This window comes from Enhydra lutris, unplaced genomic scaffold (assembly GCF_002288905.1).
Source record: "Enhydra lutris kenyoni isolate GAN:26980312 unplaced genomic scaffold, ASM228890v2 scaffoldscaffold2, whole genome shotgun sequence".
NCBI lineage: Eukaryota > Metazoa > Chordata > Mammalia > Carnivora > Mustelidae > Enhydra > Enhydra lutris.
The window spans coordinates 24119844-24139063 of record NW_019154086.1 but is presented as its reverse complement, the minus strand read 5'-3'; the positions used below and the strand labels follow the sequence as shown (position 1 = coordinate 24139063).

The 19220-nt window shown below is 35.3% G+C and overlaps 1 pseudogene; it reads right to left on the bottom strand.

Annotated features, from left to right (window-relative positions):
* Positions 1-2214: 2214 nt before the first annotated feature.
* Positions 2215-2429, bottom strand: LOC111146979 (annotated as a pseudogene).
* Positions 2430-19220: the final 16791 nt, after the last annotated feature.

Sequence of the window (19220 nt, the reverse complement as noted above, 5' to 3'; positions counted from 1 at the left end):
TGAAAAATTTCAATGATGTGCTGAATACTTTTGGTAACATGGAGCTTATTACATTCTGAAGAGAATCAGATTAGGGGCAAGTGCAATTTTTAGAAAATAATTGAATATTCCATTTGCTCTGTTTCTCTTTAGACTTCATGTATTTTTTTTTACATTAGTATTCTGCAGAGTATATTATTTTAAAGAATCACCTCTTTTATGTTTCTTTTGAGAAAAGTTCTGAGATTGGAAAATTTGGTACACCCCACAAATCTTAAGTCCTTGTACCTTAGGTTTTTCTCATTTTAATAATAGTTTCCATATTGTTTATAACAATTAGACTCAATCTCCATCCTATAAGGCATTGTTGGTATTCTCCACAGCTATGTAGCTAGGTGTTTATCTTGTTAGTTACATATTCTTCTTCTTTTTTAAAGATTTATTTATTTATTGAAAGAGATAGTATGAGCAGGGGTTGGGGCAGAGGGAAAGAATCTCAAGCAGACTCTCCACTCAGCCCAAAGCCCCACATGGGACTGGATCTCACAACCCTGAGACCATGATCTGAGCCCAAATCAAGAGTCTGATGCTTAAATGACTGAGCCACCCAGGTGCCCCATATTCTATATTATTTTTTTTAAGATTTATTAATTTATTTGAGAGAGAGAGAGAGAGAGCATGGGGGAAGGGGCAGAGGAAGAGGGAAAGAGAACCCCAACCAGAGTCTGTGCTGAGTGTGGAGCTCAACTTGGGGCTCAATCCAGGATCCTGAGATTATGATCTAAGCTGAAACCAAGAGTGGAATGCTCAACTGACTGGCACCCCTGTATATTATTCTTAAGTGTCAATACGTTTTGTGTTCATCTGGTAATTCAAATTTTTACTTTATCTTATTTCATGATATTTTTCCAACACTTGATAAAATTTTTTTTAGAAATACAAAGTTAAAAGAATTTTCCAGTGAACACCTATATGCTCACTAATTTGATTCTGCTATTAAATACCCTTCTATCAGTCCATCTTATTTTTGATGCATTTTAAGGTAAATAGCAGATATCAGCAAACTTCCTTCTAAGTACAGCATTGTTGTTAATTAAAATTCAGTATTTATTTTCTTTGGAAATACAATGAAATGCAAAACACTTAAGTGTACATTGTCTAACTTTAGACTAAAGATTTCACCTGTGTAACCAAATCCCATCAAAGTATAAAATATTATCATTGTCCCAGAAAGTAGTCTAATACTCCTTCCAAATCAATCCCGGTTCCATCCTCCAAGTGACAAACACCATGCCGACAATTTTTTCCATTATAAATTTATATTTTTATTATTAAAGTTACAGAATTTATAAAATTTTATTTTAATAAAAACTTAATTTAATAATAAATTAATTAATAAAATTACTAAATTTATAAAAATTATAAATGAAGTTATGCAATATATACTCTTTGTAAGTCTTACCTCATCACATTCCATTGATGTCTTAGCCAAGAAATCATTTATTTGATATTTTAAAATTTACTTTGTATAGCTTTCACTATAAAAATACATACAGAATTTATCTTCAGCAAGCAAAATCCCCCACTTTATTGCAATGTAAAACACTGCTAATTTTTTAAGTCACAGAATTAGAAAATAAATTAGAAGCAATTTGACATTTTCTACAAATATTCATTACTTAATAAGTTAAAAAATTTACAATGTTCTTTCACATAAGCTCTTCAAATGATTTTTCAAGATGATGTTTAAACACATGAAGTCCGTAAGTTTAAGCAAAAGCCTTCACAGATAATGAAATAAAAAGAGATCCAAGGCTAAGCAGAAAAATATAGCTAGGTCATTTTGTAAAGAAGACAAAATACAATCACAAACTTTAATGTTTGAGATGTATGCAGACTTTTTGCATGCAATACATTATGTATAACACACAGACGCACACCCACACACTGTTTGGGTCCATGTGTTAACTACTAAAAATTACCCACTACCAGAGGAAGAGCCAATGCAGGAAAACAAGTTCTTAATAAAAGGTCTGTCCATTTTCTAAGTTTGAAAATCAAAAGCGTTTTCAATATATCAATATTGAAAAAGCAGGGACTGAATTTAATGGCACTAAAATTACAAAGTTTGAGTATTCATTTATTCAAAGAGAAGAAATTAAGATGAGATAGCAGATATTATTAGTTACTGGCAGGAAACTTTTCCACTCATGTTATGCTTAAGTAACTGCACACCTAACCTTCTGGTGGTGGCTCAGAGGCAGTGATTTGGTTTTCTATTTTTTTGTTTCTTTTTCTTGCTCTACTTCCACAGATCAAACAACCAAAATGTCCCAAGATGCAGCTTCCTTCTGTCTTCTCTCTGCAATCTCTGCAAGCTTTGCTCTTATTTCTTCCATGTCTGACCAGGGAGGTGTAGATTCCCCAGGACAGGGGAAATATAGCCCCATGGGAAAGGAGGGTGGGATCCCTTACTAGGCCTGCCCCAGACCAGGCTATATATGGAAATTTTACTGAAACTCATTACATTCCATTGCCAATAGTTTGCTTATTAAGAAAAAAATACTTTAAAGTTGTTTGAACATAAAATGTGCTAGAGTTACAAACAATTTGGGGAGAAAAAAAGAATCCGAATTTGAATTTCAAGTCAAGATTGGGTGACATTTCATTTTTTATTTTTTTTACTGTGCATAATCTTAATTATCAAGAATATATTATCAAATCAATTTGACTTTTTTTCTACACCAAAAAGCATTTATTGATAACGCTAGTATTAAAGTCCATAAGCATTTTGAGATTTAATCAAAATGTCAAGAAATACATTTTCATTAATACACATGTAGTTATACAACAGATTTCAAAGTATGATTGAATGCATTAATGTTATTTTAGAGAGTTCCAACACACTAACTACTTAAAATAATGTTAGCATATTAAACATTTCTTTTTAATATATAAACTTATAATAATTATGAGTATTATATGATGTCCTAGAATAAAATTATACTGAAGGGTTACAGATGAGCATGACTAGTTATATATAGTGTGGGTTTAAAAAATATTATTGGGGAAATATTTACATGCCTGAAGTTTTTAAGTAGAACTTCGTAATCTCAAAATTAACCCTAAGCCCATAGTTTAGTCTTAGTATAGATAGACTGTATCCACCATGGCCAATTTTTCCGTAGAGAGTCCTCCTATATTAATTACATATTTACTGGGTCAATTGATAGGAAATAGTTGTATAAACATGTAAAAAATAGAAGTTTTCTGATTGAAAAGGAGGCCTGATAGAAGAAATGTCCAATAGCAGTTCCTGATATTAACCCATTCTTGTGTTGTGCCAGGTCAAACTACTGAGTCAGCTCTTTACTGACGCTTTACCACCAAAAGAGGGAAGTAAATTAGCCTCCAAGAGACTCTAGATCCACCCTTTCCTAGTGTAGCCCTCAATGCTTATGGAAGTATTTCTTATCCCCTGTTCCCTTTATCTCTGTTGTCACTTCAGGTCATAGAGATAATTGAGACATTTTCTGTGATGTGAGAATAAATAGTCTCATATAACTGAATCAGGTGGGAAGTGACCTATCTAACACTGTGAGGAAGTTACTTTATGAGTTATTGCCTGGGAAAATCATCAAGGGTTGACTAGAGCTTTTTGTCCCTGCCTGTTAGAGAAGGAGAGAGATATTTACAACCTCTGCCTGGTCTCCTTCCACTTTTCAAGATTGACTGCCATGCATTTTTGAATATTTCCTTTCCTTTTGCTGGAGTGATAACTTCTATAGAAACCCAATAATTATCTTTTTGTCACCATGAATAACATCTGGAGACAGAGTGCAGTGGCTGTGGAATCACCTGAAGCAAAGTTTGTGTCATCGTTCATGCTCATTGGATGTCCCTCATCTGAGCAATATTATCTATCTATCTATCGAGGTTAAAAAAGGCACTATAAAGTAGAAGTATCGCTTTAGCACTTAACTATTTCCTCTCACAGTTGTTCCTTACCTGACTCTTGGATGCATAGAAAGTCAGCTAAGTGTGTATGTTCGTATGTCATTCTATTTTTTTTTATTTTTTTTTAAGATTTTATTTATTAATCTGACAGAGAGAGATCACAAGTAGGCAGAGAGGCAGGCAGAGAGAGAGAGGAGGAAGCAGGCTCCCCACCAAGGAGAGAGCCCGATGCGGGACTCAATCTCAGGACCCTGGGATCATGACTTGAGCTGAAGGCAGAGGCTTTAACCCTCTGAGCCGCCCAGGCGCCCCTCATATGTCATTTTAAATCACTGACTAGAATGGGATCAGTTGGTCTTACAAAAGTTATCATTGAAAAGGCTGGCCCAGTGACAGTTACGTAAGTCAGAAAAATTTCTAACTGGCCATTATCATCCTTTTTGGTTGTTCCATTATTATGATGGCTTACAACATGGATTTAGTGGGCTGTAGAATAGAAGATGACTAATAGGCTTAATTGGCTTTGTATATCCAGAAGGTTTTCTCTACATGTGTCACTTCACATAGTCATTTATAAGTGTTATACAAAGATTAAATTCATGAATAAATTGTTGTATGTGTTTCTAAAGGGTAGCAACCCTTTAATTATTCAGTCCTGAATAGACCAATACAGTCATATTGAATTTGGCTCTCCCTAATTATCTCAGTTTAACTTGATTACTTCTGAGGATTCCATCTGCAAGTTACGATTCCATTCTGAGGTACTGGGGATTAGAGTTTCAACATATGAATTTGTATAGGACACAATTCAATCCATAATGAGACCATTACATTTTCTTCTTCTGGAATGAAACATTATCATAATTGTCAATATTAGCAAGCTTTATGAGTACAGACCACTTGGTTTCATAAATTTTCCAACTTTCATAGCAGCAAAAACAGACCCTATAATGCTTGTAACCAAACAACATGTCTATGCCATCTTGCACCTAGAATATTTATATAATTTTATAGCTTAACAAAAGGAAAACAAGGACAATACACACAGAGTAAACTAAGAGCCATGTCATTCTCAACATCTAGCTAGTTCAGTAATATTTTGAGCATCTCCTCTCCCATGAAAAGAACTGAGATCTGTTCCCTGACCTGGTTCTCATCTCTGACTCATTTATCCTGTTAATTCTCAGAAGTCCACATATTGACTTATTTACTTTTTGCTCTAAAGGAGTAGCCAAGCCCATTCCAAATTTTTGCATCAGGCCATCTGCTTTGCTGTGCATTGAATGTTCATATCTGTGATCTTCACTGTCCCTTTGATCTTATCATTTCCCTCAACCGTCAGCCATAAAGTTCATGTATTCTTGCAGGACCTTTCCTGAGCTCTAAATTGGCCTTCTTTTTCTCTGCTACTGGTCTTACAATGCAGGGTTTTCCTTTGGTAGCAAGTCTTTCTTTAGGGACATTGTTTGCTTTACATTTCTTAATGTTCTTTCAAATTGCCTCCTGTTTGAGGGTTTTGGCGACTGGCAGAGTGTTCTGCTGCTGTTTTATCACCCTTAGGGTCTGGAGCAAACTATTCTGAAGTTTTGATGAAATCTAGTTAGCATATCCTATTGCTACCATACTTGTTGTGGGGCTAGCAGCCATCACACCTGTGCTGCTCTCTATAAGGTTTGGAACAATTTTCTCAGTTGCCTTTTTGGAAGATGCTAAGCTGGGCACTTTATAGCTGCCCTATCCCTTGGATACTTGCAGAACTTGGTCAGCAGCACTCCCTATAACCTGCTGCCACTGCCCCTAGAAGGGATGTCTTCCACTATGGTGTGGTGAGTGGAGGTTGGATAGACACTATTTTACAATCCAATAGCATTGATATAACCGGAGTGTGTACTTTTATGGTCAAAACCTATCTTACACAGTAGATATGGAAACCCATGTGTTATGGAATGAATTTTTGTGTTCCTCCAAATTTCTGTGTTGAAATCCTAACCTCTAATATGATGGTACTAGGGGTCTTTATGGGGTGACTAGGTGATGAGGATGGAGCCCTCATGAATGGGATTAGTCCCCTTACAAAAGGACCCCAAAGTGTTCTCTCATTTTTCCATGTGAGGACACAGGAGGGAGATGGCTATCTATGAACCCGGAAGCAGGTTTCTCACTAGACAATAACTCCATTTATAATGCCTTTATCTTGGACTTTCCAGCCTCCAGAACTGTGAGAAATAAATAGTTGTTTCAGCCAGTTAGTCTACGGTATTTTAGTTATAGCAGCCTGAAGGGACCAAGACTCACCATTAAAGTCATACATGCAGATATAAAATAAGATTTACTGGGAAAAAAAATTCCTAGCAGAGAGGTAATGAAGCACCTAATTTACCAGACTTATATCATTGCACAGCTTATTCCAGATGTAGATGGACTGTCTGCATTAAAGTCAACTTTTCAGCTAAAAGGAATCCTTCCCCATAATCCTCGTCATATTTGTAGGGACAGTTGGTGAGAAACTTCTATGTGACTAAGCAACAATAGAAGCTCCCCAGTAGAGGAGGGAGACTTTTGACAAAGAAGAGTCTCTAGAATTAGCAGCTAGACTCAACCTATGCTCTGAACTAACTGGGACCAGCTGAGCCAACTTTCTACTAAGTTATAAAAAAGTATTTGTGTGTGTGGAGGAGGGGACAGGGAATGAGATTTCCTGACACCCAGATCTGTCTCTTTCCAAAAAGCTACAGAACTGGGGCATCTGTGTGGCTCAGTCTGTTGTGTGTGACATGGGCTCAGGTTGTGATCTCCAGATCCTGAGGACTGAGCCCCATCAACTCCTTTCTCTGGCTCCTGACTCAGTGGGGGAGTTTGCTTCTCCCTCTCCCTTTGGCCCTCCACCTGCTTGTGCTAACTTTGGTTCTCTCTCCCTCTCAAATAAATAAAATAATTTTTTAAAAGCTACAGAACTAAAATATATTACGAGTAATAACAATTTTTAGTAATGCACATCTGTTACACATCTTTAAGGAAGAAATCACTATATCAGCACTAATATGATATTATTGATCAGTTTCTTCCTCAGGTACCATTGAGCAATTTTACTTGACAGTATGTCAAGCAGTTGTGCCTCCAGAACAATGGAATATCATAGTTAAATGCAATTTAACTGAACACTGACACCATTTCTGTTATAACAGTCTAATTGTTTATAAAGATCATCATTAGAAGAGGCATGTGGGCTTACAGAAATGTAGAATAATAGTTTCTAGGGGTATATTTATCATTTTAAATCTATTTCTCATTTTAAATCGCCCTGAAAAATCAGTGTAAGAAATAAAAAATAAAGTATATTGAAGCCATTAGGAAAATCCAGAATGTTTTAGAAATGTCCATCCCCTTAGAGTAATTCATGGTCCTTCATGTTATATGAGCATATTCATTAATTAGCCAAGACACATATTCTATATGAATCCACTAGTCAGATTCTCCAGATCTTTTTATATTTCCAAAACACAATAAAGTTTATCATTTGAAGCATGTTTGAGTATTATTTATTTACCTACTTAAAAAGATGTGAAATCATTCTATTCGAAGCCATTCAGGGGTAGCAGTAGTATTTCTTTATTTTAGGAACATTGTCACATATTATACCAAATACAGAAGCATTGTATTTGCAGAACTAAAACCATTCCCTGGAAAGCAGCCCACAGAGTAAGGCTATGTAATGTCAAAGCTCTAAATTAAACACGACATCTTGCTATTGACTTACCCGTCTCTTCCTCTAATTACAGATCTTTATATTCTAATGACCATAAAATAAAATCTGAAGGTATTCATGAACAATGTCTTCTTGGGAGTCTTTTTCCTCCTAACATGAATAGTTCTTTTCTATTTGTCTTAGGTTCTATTTTTAAATTCTACTGTTCCATCTAAAGAAGATTCTGTATTGGATTTCCATTAAATTCTAACTGGTGATACATAATGAAAGGCATTCTCTCATTCACCTTCATCTATTTTCATATTCGGGACTATTTTCCACCTGCTCATATATTTATGTTTCAGTGTATTTTGTATCTCCCTCAGGCTCCATAAATCATCTATGCTAGTTCTTCCGTGGATACTATGTTATGTAACATTTCTTTAGAGCAGTCAGGCCTCTCCCCAGGTGAGGCTATTTTTTTTTTCCTCCTGGGAAAACTTGAATATATTTTCCTTGTTCTGTGACATTTTTATTTTATCCCTGTGTATGACTCTAGCCCTGACTCAGAATTTTTATTCTCTTGAATCATATCTAGAAAATGTGATTGGAACTAACTGGAAAACACTTTTTAGAACCAGGTAATGTTTCTAAACCTCAGATACCATGGTACATATTTAGGAGGCTTTGATGCTCTCCATCTCACTCACATGGAGAGGATTTTTTTTGTTTCATATATAATTTGATACTACAAAATAAATAAATAAATAAAACAAATAAATTATACACATTACTTTATGCAAGCTTTGTTTGATTTTATGGTATTATCCAAGTTAATTTTCAGCTGACCTCTGATTCATTTGTATATAAATATTTTTGGCTTCACTATTCAAACTACCCAGTAGACCACAAAAACATTTATACAAAATAATATGACTTTATAATACCACATCAAAGCATCCCTGCAATTACTTTTTAAAAAAATATTTTATTTATTTATTTGACAAAGAAAGAGAGATCACAAGTAGACAGAGAGGCAGGCAGAGAGAGAGGGGGGAAGCAGGCTCCCTGCTAAGCAGAAAGCCCAATGCAGGGCTTGATCCCAGGACCCTGAGATCATTACCTGAGCAGAAGGCAGTTGCTGAATGGACTGAACCACCCAAGCACCCCTGCAATTACTTTTATAATAAATTAAATTCCTTCCCAATTCCAACTTTCCTTTGTTACCTATTACTGCTTGTTGCTATATTTTCATGTTGATTTTTAAAAGATTTTATTTATTTATTTGATATATATAGAGAGATTACAAACAGGGGCAGAGGAAGAGGGAAAAGCAGGTTCTCTGTTGAACAGGGAACCCAATATGGGGCTCGATCCCAGAACCCTGGGATCATGACCTGAAATGAAGGCAGACTCTCAGCCGACTGAGTTCAAGGATGCCAATCAAAAAGACCTATATTTATCATTATAATAATTATATGGTACACCTTAAACTACTATGACACTGTAAGTGAATTATATTTCAACAAAAAAAATACATATAACTTTTCTTGGTTTTTACAAGTTGGAAATCAGTATTAGATGATGGTGAAATGGAATGGTAGGTCTAGTGTACATAATTCAGGAGCTTAGTTTCATTGAGGATATAGTGGGGGCCGTAAGAGGTCTTGAATTTGGTCCTATATAGATAGTTTTGGGAGCAAACTCAGAACTCATCACCCCAGTTTCTAGAGGTAAGCCTTGCTTCATATCCTGCTGAGTAAAATGATAGTTTTCTAAGCTTTGCTGTCAATCTAGGGGATTGATATGTCACTGTTTGATAAATCACACAGGTCTTCTCTTCTCTGGAGAAATATTTCCATCCTAACCCAGTAAAATGTCAGTGGTTTCCAAAATATATTCATTATAAGAAGTCAATAGATTTCTACAAATGCCCCATTTTTAAAACTCTGAGTTATTATTTGACTAAAAGAATGTAAATATGTTGTTTAGCATCACATCTTTTTATAAACAGCCTATGGTTACTGTCAAAGGGAATTTTAATTCAATGATTATTACAAAAGATAGTCTCCTGAGGAATGAACTACAGTGTTTATACCTCCAGAGTGACCTTTGGAATAACCTCTAGCCTAAAATTGTAGAACCAGAGGAGAATGCAACTTTCAGTGTTGAGCCATACCATATTTTATTTATAGTATTATTTTTATTTCATTATATGTTGCAATGAGTAGAAACAAATTTTAAATATTTAGTAGATACATATTAAGAAATAATGATATCATGCCAGTGTTATGGGCCATGTTTTTCATTTCATAAAGGTCTTAGTTACTATAGACTTAAAAAATTCTATTCTAACATATAGCCATCTCTGCATTCTAGACACCCATAGTAATTGGAAGATCTTTACTTGTATGACTGAATTACATATAAAAATATTATCAACATTTTAAACATGAATGCCAAGAGAAACGATGATTTCTTGAATAGGACTCTGCAGAGTTTGGGGAATTCCCAGACTCAGTGCTTCTGTCCTATTACCTTCTGTGGTACTTGGACAATCCTAACTGCTTGATGGCACTACCAACACAGGAAAGAAAGAAATGAGACAATACTCAAATTCATCAACTTTCTATATTCCTATATTAGTCAAATATTTTAATTAATTAATTATTTTTTTATTTAAGTCAAATATTTTTAAAGAAAGAGGCTGAGCTGATGGCTGAAATAAGTAGCAGCACTGTACTTTCCCTGAATAAAGGGAACAATGTATAAGAATGCTGGCCAGACACAAATGAAAGATAATGAGAACCCAAGAAAGTGGTTGACAGTAAACATGGAAAGGAGAAACTTATTCAGGACACATTTAAAGAGCCTATAGGAAGATTGCTTGGTTGTTTAAAGTAAGAAAGGGGGTTAGATTCCTGATTTCTAGCATTGGTTAATGTGCAAATAAAAACATCATTAACAGAAACCAAAGCCAGAGATGAAAACTCTGGGTTGGATAATGAGAGATAATAAGGATTAATTCATTTAACTTTGGATTTGAGTTTGGAATACCCATGATACGTCTCAATGCATAGTTTTCCTTTCCCAAATTGTTCTCAATAACCAAGGATTGAAGGCAAAGTATTTGAATGATATTCAATTGATCTTTTACCCTAAATGTTGATTGTCCCTTTTGGATTGCATTAAAAATATTGCCAGAAAATGGGCCATCAAAATAACACAATTAATGTTTTCCTTGACTACAATTATAATGGCTTCTGGCATCACTCCATTCAAAAGAAAATTCTAAAATCATTACTCCTTCGCCTACATGCTAAAAGTCTTTTCTAGATGGGTTGTTACCAGAAATAAAAGCTTTCCAGAACTGGAAAGAAGACAGAAATATATGGATCGAAAGTAGACACTCTCTTCTGAATCCACTTCAACCTCCTTTTTCATCAGATGTAGAGTCACAACTTTTTCCTCTTTTCAAATAATTATGGCTTAGGCTTTCTTATATTGAATCTACAATGAGTAAAAATAAAAGAATTAATAGTAAGTTACAATGAACAGATCTCAAAAATTTCCTGCCTCAAATATTTCCATTGTTTTGAACCATAATTATAAGTTATAGAACAGAGGTTGTTGACTAGATATTGTAAGCATTGGTTTTGAATATAATATTACATAATTCGTTGAGTTTTGGGCTTTGCTTGTTTGTTTGCTTATATATGCAGGTATGCTGGCATACATGTATGTAAACCTGCATGAGTGTATGTGTGCACTGTAGGAAATTTGTTTTTCAAGATTAGAAAAAAAGATTGAAGTACTATCTTAAATAAAATCTCTGAGGTTTTATTCTCACATCTGAAAACACTAATACATTCCTAGGACGTTTCTGGAAACCCTCAAGTGACCTCCACAATTTGGTAATGGAGCATTGCCTGACCAAAGGGAATTCTCATCTACATCCCACCCTTAGGAAAACTAGTATGTTAGCATTACTTTAAGCTTGTTAGAAATGCAGAATTCCTGGGGCGCCTGCCTGGGTCAGTCATGTAAGTGTCCAACTCTTGACTTTGGCTCATGTCAAGCCCTTGAGGTCTGGAGATGTATCCCCACATAGGGATCAGTGTGGCATCTGCTTGAGATTCTTTTCTTCTCCCTCTGCCTCTCACCCCCACAGCCACGCATGCATGCTCTCTCTAAAATAAATAAATAAATAAACAGGTAGCTAGACAATAAATAAAATCTTTAAAATAGAAAGAAATGCAGGATTCTTAACCCCATCCAAAACTACTGAATGAGAGGCTGCATTTTAACAAAATTCCCAGTGGGTATGGGTGCACTGTAAAATTTGAGAATTCTTCTCTAGATCAAGGTGCTCTATAAATCAGAAACATTTCTGTATGACAAATTCCGTAAAAGACTAAACACTGATACCTTTGGTGTTGATTTTTTTTTGTATACCTGGCCAAATGAGATAAAAGAGAGAGAGGCCCAAGAATCAAAAAGAGCTAATGCATTTTGTTTTACAGTTGAAGTTGAGACATGTGCTCACCCATACCCTGCTGCATTCAATTTGAACGGCATTTCATGGGTTAGTACTTTCCTTTCCAACTCTACAGACAATGAACAATTCTGATGTTTTTTAAGACATATAAAATAAACACATAATGAAGGGGTATGCAGTGGGTTATCATTTCTTAGCATATTCCTACTGAGATTTTAAAGATTTGAAGTCACTGTCTAGGACTTTGTAAATTCCTTGACTTTCTCAGTGCTATGAGAATATGAAGCAATAGCAAAAATTAGCATCAGACTTAGGGATTTGCACTAAAGAAAAAATAAAAGGAAACTGAGAATTCCAAAACATTGCATGTTGGTGTGCACGTGCAATCTTTAGGAAGAAACAAATATTTTAGTATTTCACTACTACAAAAACCTGCTCAGTGCTAATTTAAATTTGTGATAGATTCTTTGTGGTATAAATATTTTTAAAACCCCTCATTACTACTCATCTGGTAATCAGAATACATCCTATAATCTGTTCAGTAGAAATGCAGGAGGCAAAATTATCATTACAGATAGTTTACTCACTAACATGTATCCTGAAAATCCATTAACTACATATTTTATTTCTCATTCATTAACAGCACCTGACCATACATTCTGAGTGATTAAAAAATACATGTATTAGGGTGCCTGGGTGGCACAGTCCATTAAACTCCCCATCAGACATTTGGTTTTGTCTCAGGTCATGGTCTCAGGGTCCAGATGGAGCCCCACCTCTGGATGGCTCCATACTCCGGACAGAATCAGGTTAAGATTCTTTCTCTCCCTCTGCCTCTATACCTCCCCTCATCCTCTGCCCATGTGCATGCATGCACATGCACTTTCTCTCTTTCTCTCCCAAAATAAATATATATTTTTTAGAAAGATAAATGCATGAATCAACAGAAATAACTTTTTCAATAAATATTTTCTGTATTAAGAGCCCAAACCTTTAAAAAAATATATTTATCACAAGTACGTAACAAACAAGGGTCATCAGGCATTTTGAATAAGAGAAGTGCATTGATCATACAATTAATTCTGGTTTACTGAATGGAGGTTAGCTATTTTTGTGGAGGAAAACCATGGTGTGTTGTTTTTCAGTTTCCTCCTCTTTCTTTCATCCATGCATCCTACTATCTAGCTTCCTTCTTTTATCGTTATTCTCCTCTTTCATAGACGTGGTCACAGATAACATAAATATTGAAAAATCTTTCTCGTATTTGTTCTTTCATTGACTAGAGCTCAGGAAAGGAATCCTAATTATTTAGGTATGTTATGTAAGAATGTGTGTCTCTTTAATGTATGAGTAAGAGAGGAATATTAAATTGTGCATGTTATTAGAAAACCTACTGCTTTGCTATTATTGATAAATCTTAAAGAAGTAACATTGATTTGAGAAGGGGAAAATACTGGCTTAGCTTTATCATTAAAAATATACTACTTTGTACTCATGCCTAAACAACATATATTACAAAAATGATTAAGCATACCAATATGTCAAATTATTTTGGGGCAAGTTTTGCTAGTTTAGAACATTGAACTTGTTTACTGCCTAGATAAGTTTGCTTCAATTCACACATTTAGAAGAAAAGGGATTCTTCTAAATGTTGCTCTCTCTGTAACTCTAGCTTGCATTATTTATCCTCAAACATTTTCTCATAATATACTTCCTTTCCTTTTTGGTTTTAAATGTAGTAAGGAGAGCAAAATACTTAAGCTATCCATGAAAGGCTATTACTATTAAGAAAAGATCTAATGTTTTGTTTTGTTTTTGAAAAGCCATCCTAGAACTCAGAGGTATGAAAATAAACACCCCAGAGGCAATTGTGAAGGAAGGAAAGGTAGTAGAAATAATAGGATAGTGAGGAATCTAAGCAGAAGGAAGAAGCATGCCACAAATGAATGAATGAAGCAGAGTAAACTTGCCACACAAAATGTGTTCTCTTATGGCATTGGTCAACTCTAAAGTGTGGTTCGTAGACCAGGCACATAAGCTCTGGCTGCCCTCTAGACATGTAGAATCTCAGGCCTCATTTTCAAACTTATTCAAAAAGAATCTCTGGGGACGCCTGGGTGGCTCAGTTGGTTGAGCAGCTGCCTTCGGCTCAGGTCATGATCCCAGCCTCCTGGGATGGAGTCCCGCATCGGGCTCCTTGCTCGGCAGGGAGCCTGCTTCTCCCTCTGCCTCTGCCTGCCACTCTATCTGCCTGTGCTCACTCTCTCTGTCAAATAAATAAATAAAATCTTAAAAAAAAAAAAAAAAAAGAATCTCTGGGGGTAGGTTCCAGGAATCTGTGTTTTAACAAACTTTACAGGTGATACACATTAAATTTCTAGAAGTGTGGTACTAGATTCTAAACACTTCAAGGTTATTCACCATTTGTATCAAATACCTAGAAAAGTTCCTGGCACAGAATAGGCAACCAGTGAATGAATATTTCTTGAAAGAAAGAATTACCAGGAAAGAATGCTGTATACTATGTCTCAATCAATGTGCAGGAAAATAAAACATTCATAGTAAACAAGATGCAGAAATTTTACTCTGGGCTACCATAGCCATTTATTATACATTCACCTTCCCTACAGTTTCTTGCAATAAGAATTTATTTATACAGGTATCCATAAAGTCTGGAAACAAGTAATATTATTATTTTTTTTTCCTAGATTGACTTCATGCTTGATGGCATTTTGGAGCTGCACCCATATTTCCCCATATTAGGGACATCTTGTACACTCTGTACTGGGATATGTATACCTGAGAGGAGCTTGTATTGTACTGCTCTACAGTACAGTTCTAGGATGACTTTTCAAAAACAAAACAAAACAAAACAAAACATTAGATCTTTTCTTAATAGTAATAGCCTTTCATGGATAGCTTAAGTATTTTGCTCTCCTTACTACATTTAAAACCAAAAAGGAAAGGAAGTGTAACACGATGCAACATAGTGTCTCCACCAGCTTGACAGTATGGCTTTCTCTGTCATTCACCCTGTGCTCCTCCATCAAGTCCATTCCATGAATACTCTCACGCATTTTCAAGTGTTGTTCTCAATTCATGTGACATTTTTATAGCAGTTAACTATCTATGCCGAAGAGTCAATAAAGAAAATGACATTATAATTAAAAATTATTGTTATAATTGTCTTAATTGTTTTCAAGCACGATTTGAGTTATGATTTCTAATCAGTGTTTCACATGAAGAAGACATGGTGATTTCTCCCTGGGAGAAAAGGGAGACTATGAATAATTGAGATGCATGAATAATTATTGTCCACTGATAGCGCTACATTTTATACAGCCATGTGTTAGATTGTTAATACTCAGAAAGCAATGACTATTCTGTTTTAGTTCCTGCCTCTGTTGATTCCTGAGTATGGATATTTGCAACAAATGAAATAATTCTAATATGGGTAACAAAGAAGAAACAGTACCAAAGAAAAAGAGTGCTTTCCACAAATTCTATAGCCCTCTTCTATGTTAAGGGCTTGCTTTATAAGCATGCCTGCCTTCACCCATTTCTAAGAATTACGCAGTATTAAATTGTTATTGGTGCTGTATCCACAGCTGACTAACAAATAGAATCAAGGGCTTTTACTTAGAACATTCGTTCTCAGCAGGGGCGATATTGCACCCAAGGGAACAAAAACCAGTTCTTGAGGAAAGTTTTATTCTTTGTTATGTATAAAGCAAAGGAATATATACAGTACATAAACAGATACATATGTACGGTCTGTGGTATTAAAATTTCATGTGGGGTGATTAGAAAAAAGAAATGTCTGAAAAAGATCCATGGGAGTGATAATGAAAAAAAGAAGGTTGAAAAATGCTGATCCGAAGCAGAGTTAAACACAACAGTAGCAATTGTAATTCCAGAATTTCTTTATTACGGAGTAAGGGAACTTCAAAATAATATGAATGGAAATAGGATAGGGTAAGGAGGTCGTTGCAAACAAGAGTCAGGAGACTTTGCTTAAAGTTTTATTCCATTTACACATGGTGGTAGCCAGAATTCTAAGATGGTTTCCTGACTCCTGGTATATGTGGTCTCCATAATCCAGTTCCCTTGAATGTAAGCAGGACCTGTGAATATGACGGTTTTTAGCCCCATGATTAGATTACATAGCAAGCATAAAGGCATTTGCATATGAAATTAAGGTCTCACATCAGTTGAATTTGAGTCAGTCAAAAGAAGGATGGATAATGGTCAGGGCTTGCCTGATCAGGAGCCGTCTTTAAAAGAGGCGGAAGCATCAGAGACATTGTCCCTATCATCCTGAAGACAGCAAATGGACATTTTGTGAATGTTCTGTGAAGAGAGATGACCTCAGAACCTGAGAATCACAGTTCCACAAACACAGGGGAATGAGTTCTGTCAACAACCACACAAGCCTGGAAGAGGACTATGAGCTTCAGTTAGGAACTGCAGCCCCAGGTTAGGCTTAGAGGTCAGTCTTCTAAGATCAGAAGATGGGCTAACCTGTACTTGCACTTCTGACTCAGGGAAACTGACAAAAAATAAATGGGCGTATTTTTTTAAGCTGCTAAATTTGAAACAATTTGACAGACAGCTATAGACAATACACATACCAAGTATACCATTTTTATTTAAATTTGTGTTATTTGATACAGACTTGGAGGTTGATATAATACTAAAACCTACCCACCACACCTGTGCTACCACTGAGAAGAAAGAAGTTATGTAGAAAAAAATTCAGGGATAGAAGTGAAGTGCTCATCATTGTTTTCTGGTATCATCTAGGGTGAACATTCTTCTAATGGTGACTTTCAATGAGCCTTTTTTAAGTGTGAAAATTCATATGGTACTTAAAATTTAATAAGACGCTTTTGTATACTTCAATTGGTTTGTCTTTCCACTTTTTTAAGATTTTATTTATTTATTGTCAGCGAGAGAGTGTGCACACAAGCAGGAGGAGCAGCAGACAAAGGGAAAAGCAGGCTCCCCGCTAAGCAAAGAGCCTGATGTGGGGTTCAATCACAGGACCCTGGGATCATGACCTGAGCCAAATGCAGATGCTTAACCAACTGAGCCACCCAGGAATCTCCTAATTTGTCTTTCAACCTAAGGTAGGTATTATTAAGTACAGTTGAGAATAGGGAATAGTAGCAACTATTCAACCAACTTTATTAATCCAAGAAGAGACTGTGCTTTAGTAGTGGATCAAAACCTAGGCCCCTGGCCTTCAGAGGGACTAAATCTCTCTCTTCTACACTTTCCTCTTTCAGTCCCATCCTAGTGGTGGTTTACTTATTCATTAGATTCCAGCCTTCCTCTGACTTATGATATTGCTTATCAGAACATTGTGTATTAGGAGAAGTGAACAAAGTTTTATTTTTGTTGTAACGGTAGATAAATATACATGCTTGGAATAAATATATACAGCTGTGTTTAGTATTTTTATTTTAGTAAATGTTGTTAATTCTTTCAAAATGGCTCTAGCCATCATATCTTTTATTCAATCTTTAGTTGAAAATTGACATGTCCTACAGTAGTGGCTCCTTCACAAGGTAAAAAAATGATTCTCTATTCAGTTTCATATCTGTAAATAAATTATTGATAAAGAAGCTCTATGCCGGAGAGTTTCTCTTTCCTTAAAACTTATAAAGAAACAAGAAAATATTTGTGCCTTTCTCTCAGAGAAGCCCCATATTTTGTGAGCTGAAGGAATCCAGTTTGGTAAATTCCTTTACCAAATATTATAATTACTAATTTTTCTCAAAAATTATATCTGTGTCTATATATCCTCAATTCCTGAATTTTGTATTATACTTCGCATAGTTTATACTCACCTTTCAAGTTTGATAAATACTTTTATTTTTGCTGTGAAGTTAATTCTGAAAAATTGAAAAAGATCCCCACATAAGCATGGTATCTTTTAAGCTATTTATAGTTTGCACATAGCAATGCCACTTTTAGCCCCTCTAGAATTCTCTCTTGTGCAAATGCCTGGGGAATATTGAACTACTGCAGTACATACTGCGTTCCTTTGAAAGATTTTGCGAATCAACCAGGATAAGCAGATTCTATATTCACAGCTTTGATAAGTGCCTCTGTAGAGACATTTGAAAGCAAAAAGATCTTGTTCTAGCACATCTCCAAGTGGGATCACAGAATGTAGAACTGCAGGACTACAGACTGTGGAAAATCATTATAAACATCACTTATATCAGAGGCAAAAACTTCTTGAGAATTTGAATTTACATTTGGAAACACATGAGCTTTGATATATGACAACTTCAGCCTCTGAAGAAATTTTAGATACTTCCTTTTCTTCCCCTTAAAATATTCCGTTTGCCCTTTCCAAAAAATATATGTGAAGAAAAATTTTGTATTATAGGCATATCTTGCTTTATTGCACTTGGCAAATATTATTTTCTACAAATGAAGTTTTGTGACAACCCTGCATTGAATGTCTATAGGTATTATATTTTCCAATAGCATTTGTTCACTTTTATCCCTGTGTCATATTTTTTAATTCTCACAGTATTTCAAACATTTTCATTATTATATTTGTTATGGTGATCTGTCATCAGTGATTACAAGTCCTTGAAATCTCAGATGATGGCTAGATTTTTTTAGTAATAAATTATTTTTCAATTAAGATATATGCATCGTTGTTTTAAGCATAATGCTATTGCACACTTAATAGACTATAGTACAATGTAAACATAACTTTTACAGGTACTGGGAGACCCAAAAATTCATTTGATTTACTTTATGACAATATTTACTTTACTGCGGTGGTCTGACCTGCAATATCTCTGAGATGTGCCTGTAGTTTCTAAATGCTGCTGTAACAAATTACCATAATCTTAGTGATTTGAAACAACAAAAATTTATTATTTTACAGTTTTGTAGATGAGTTGTCTGACATGGACCTGACCGGACCAGAATCAAAGTTTTGTGAAAGATGGTGGTTTCTTGCTTCTTAGATTCTAGAGAATACCAGCACTCCTTCGCTCCTGGCAGTATCACTCATCTCTGCTACCATTATTACATCATCTTTTTCTCTCTTTTCATCTTTTTCCTGCTTGTCTC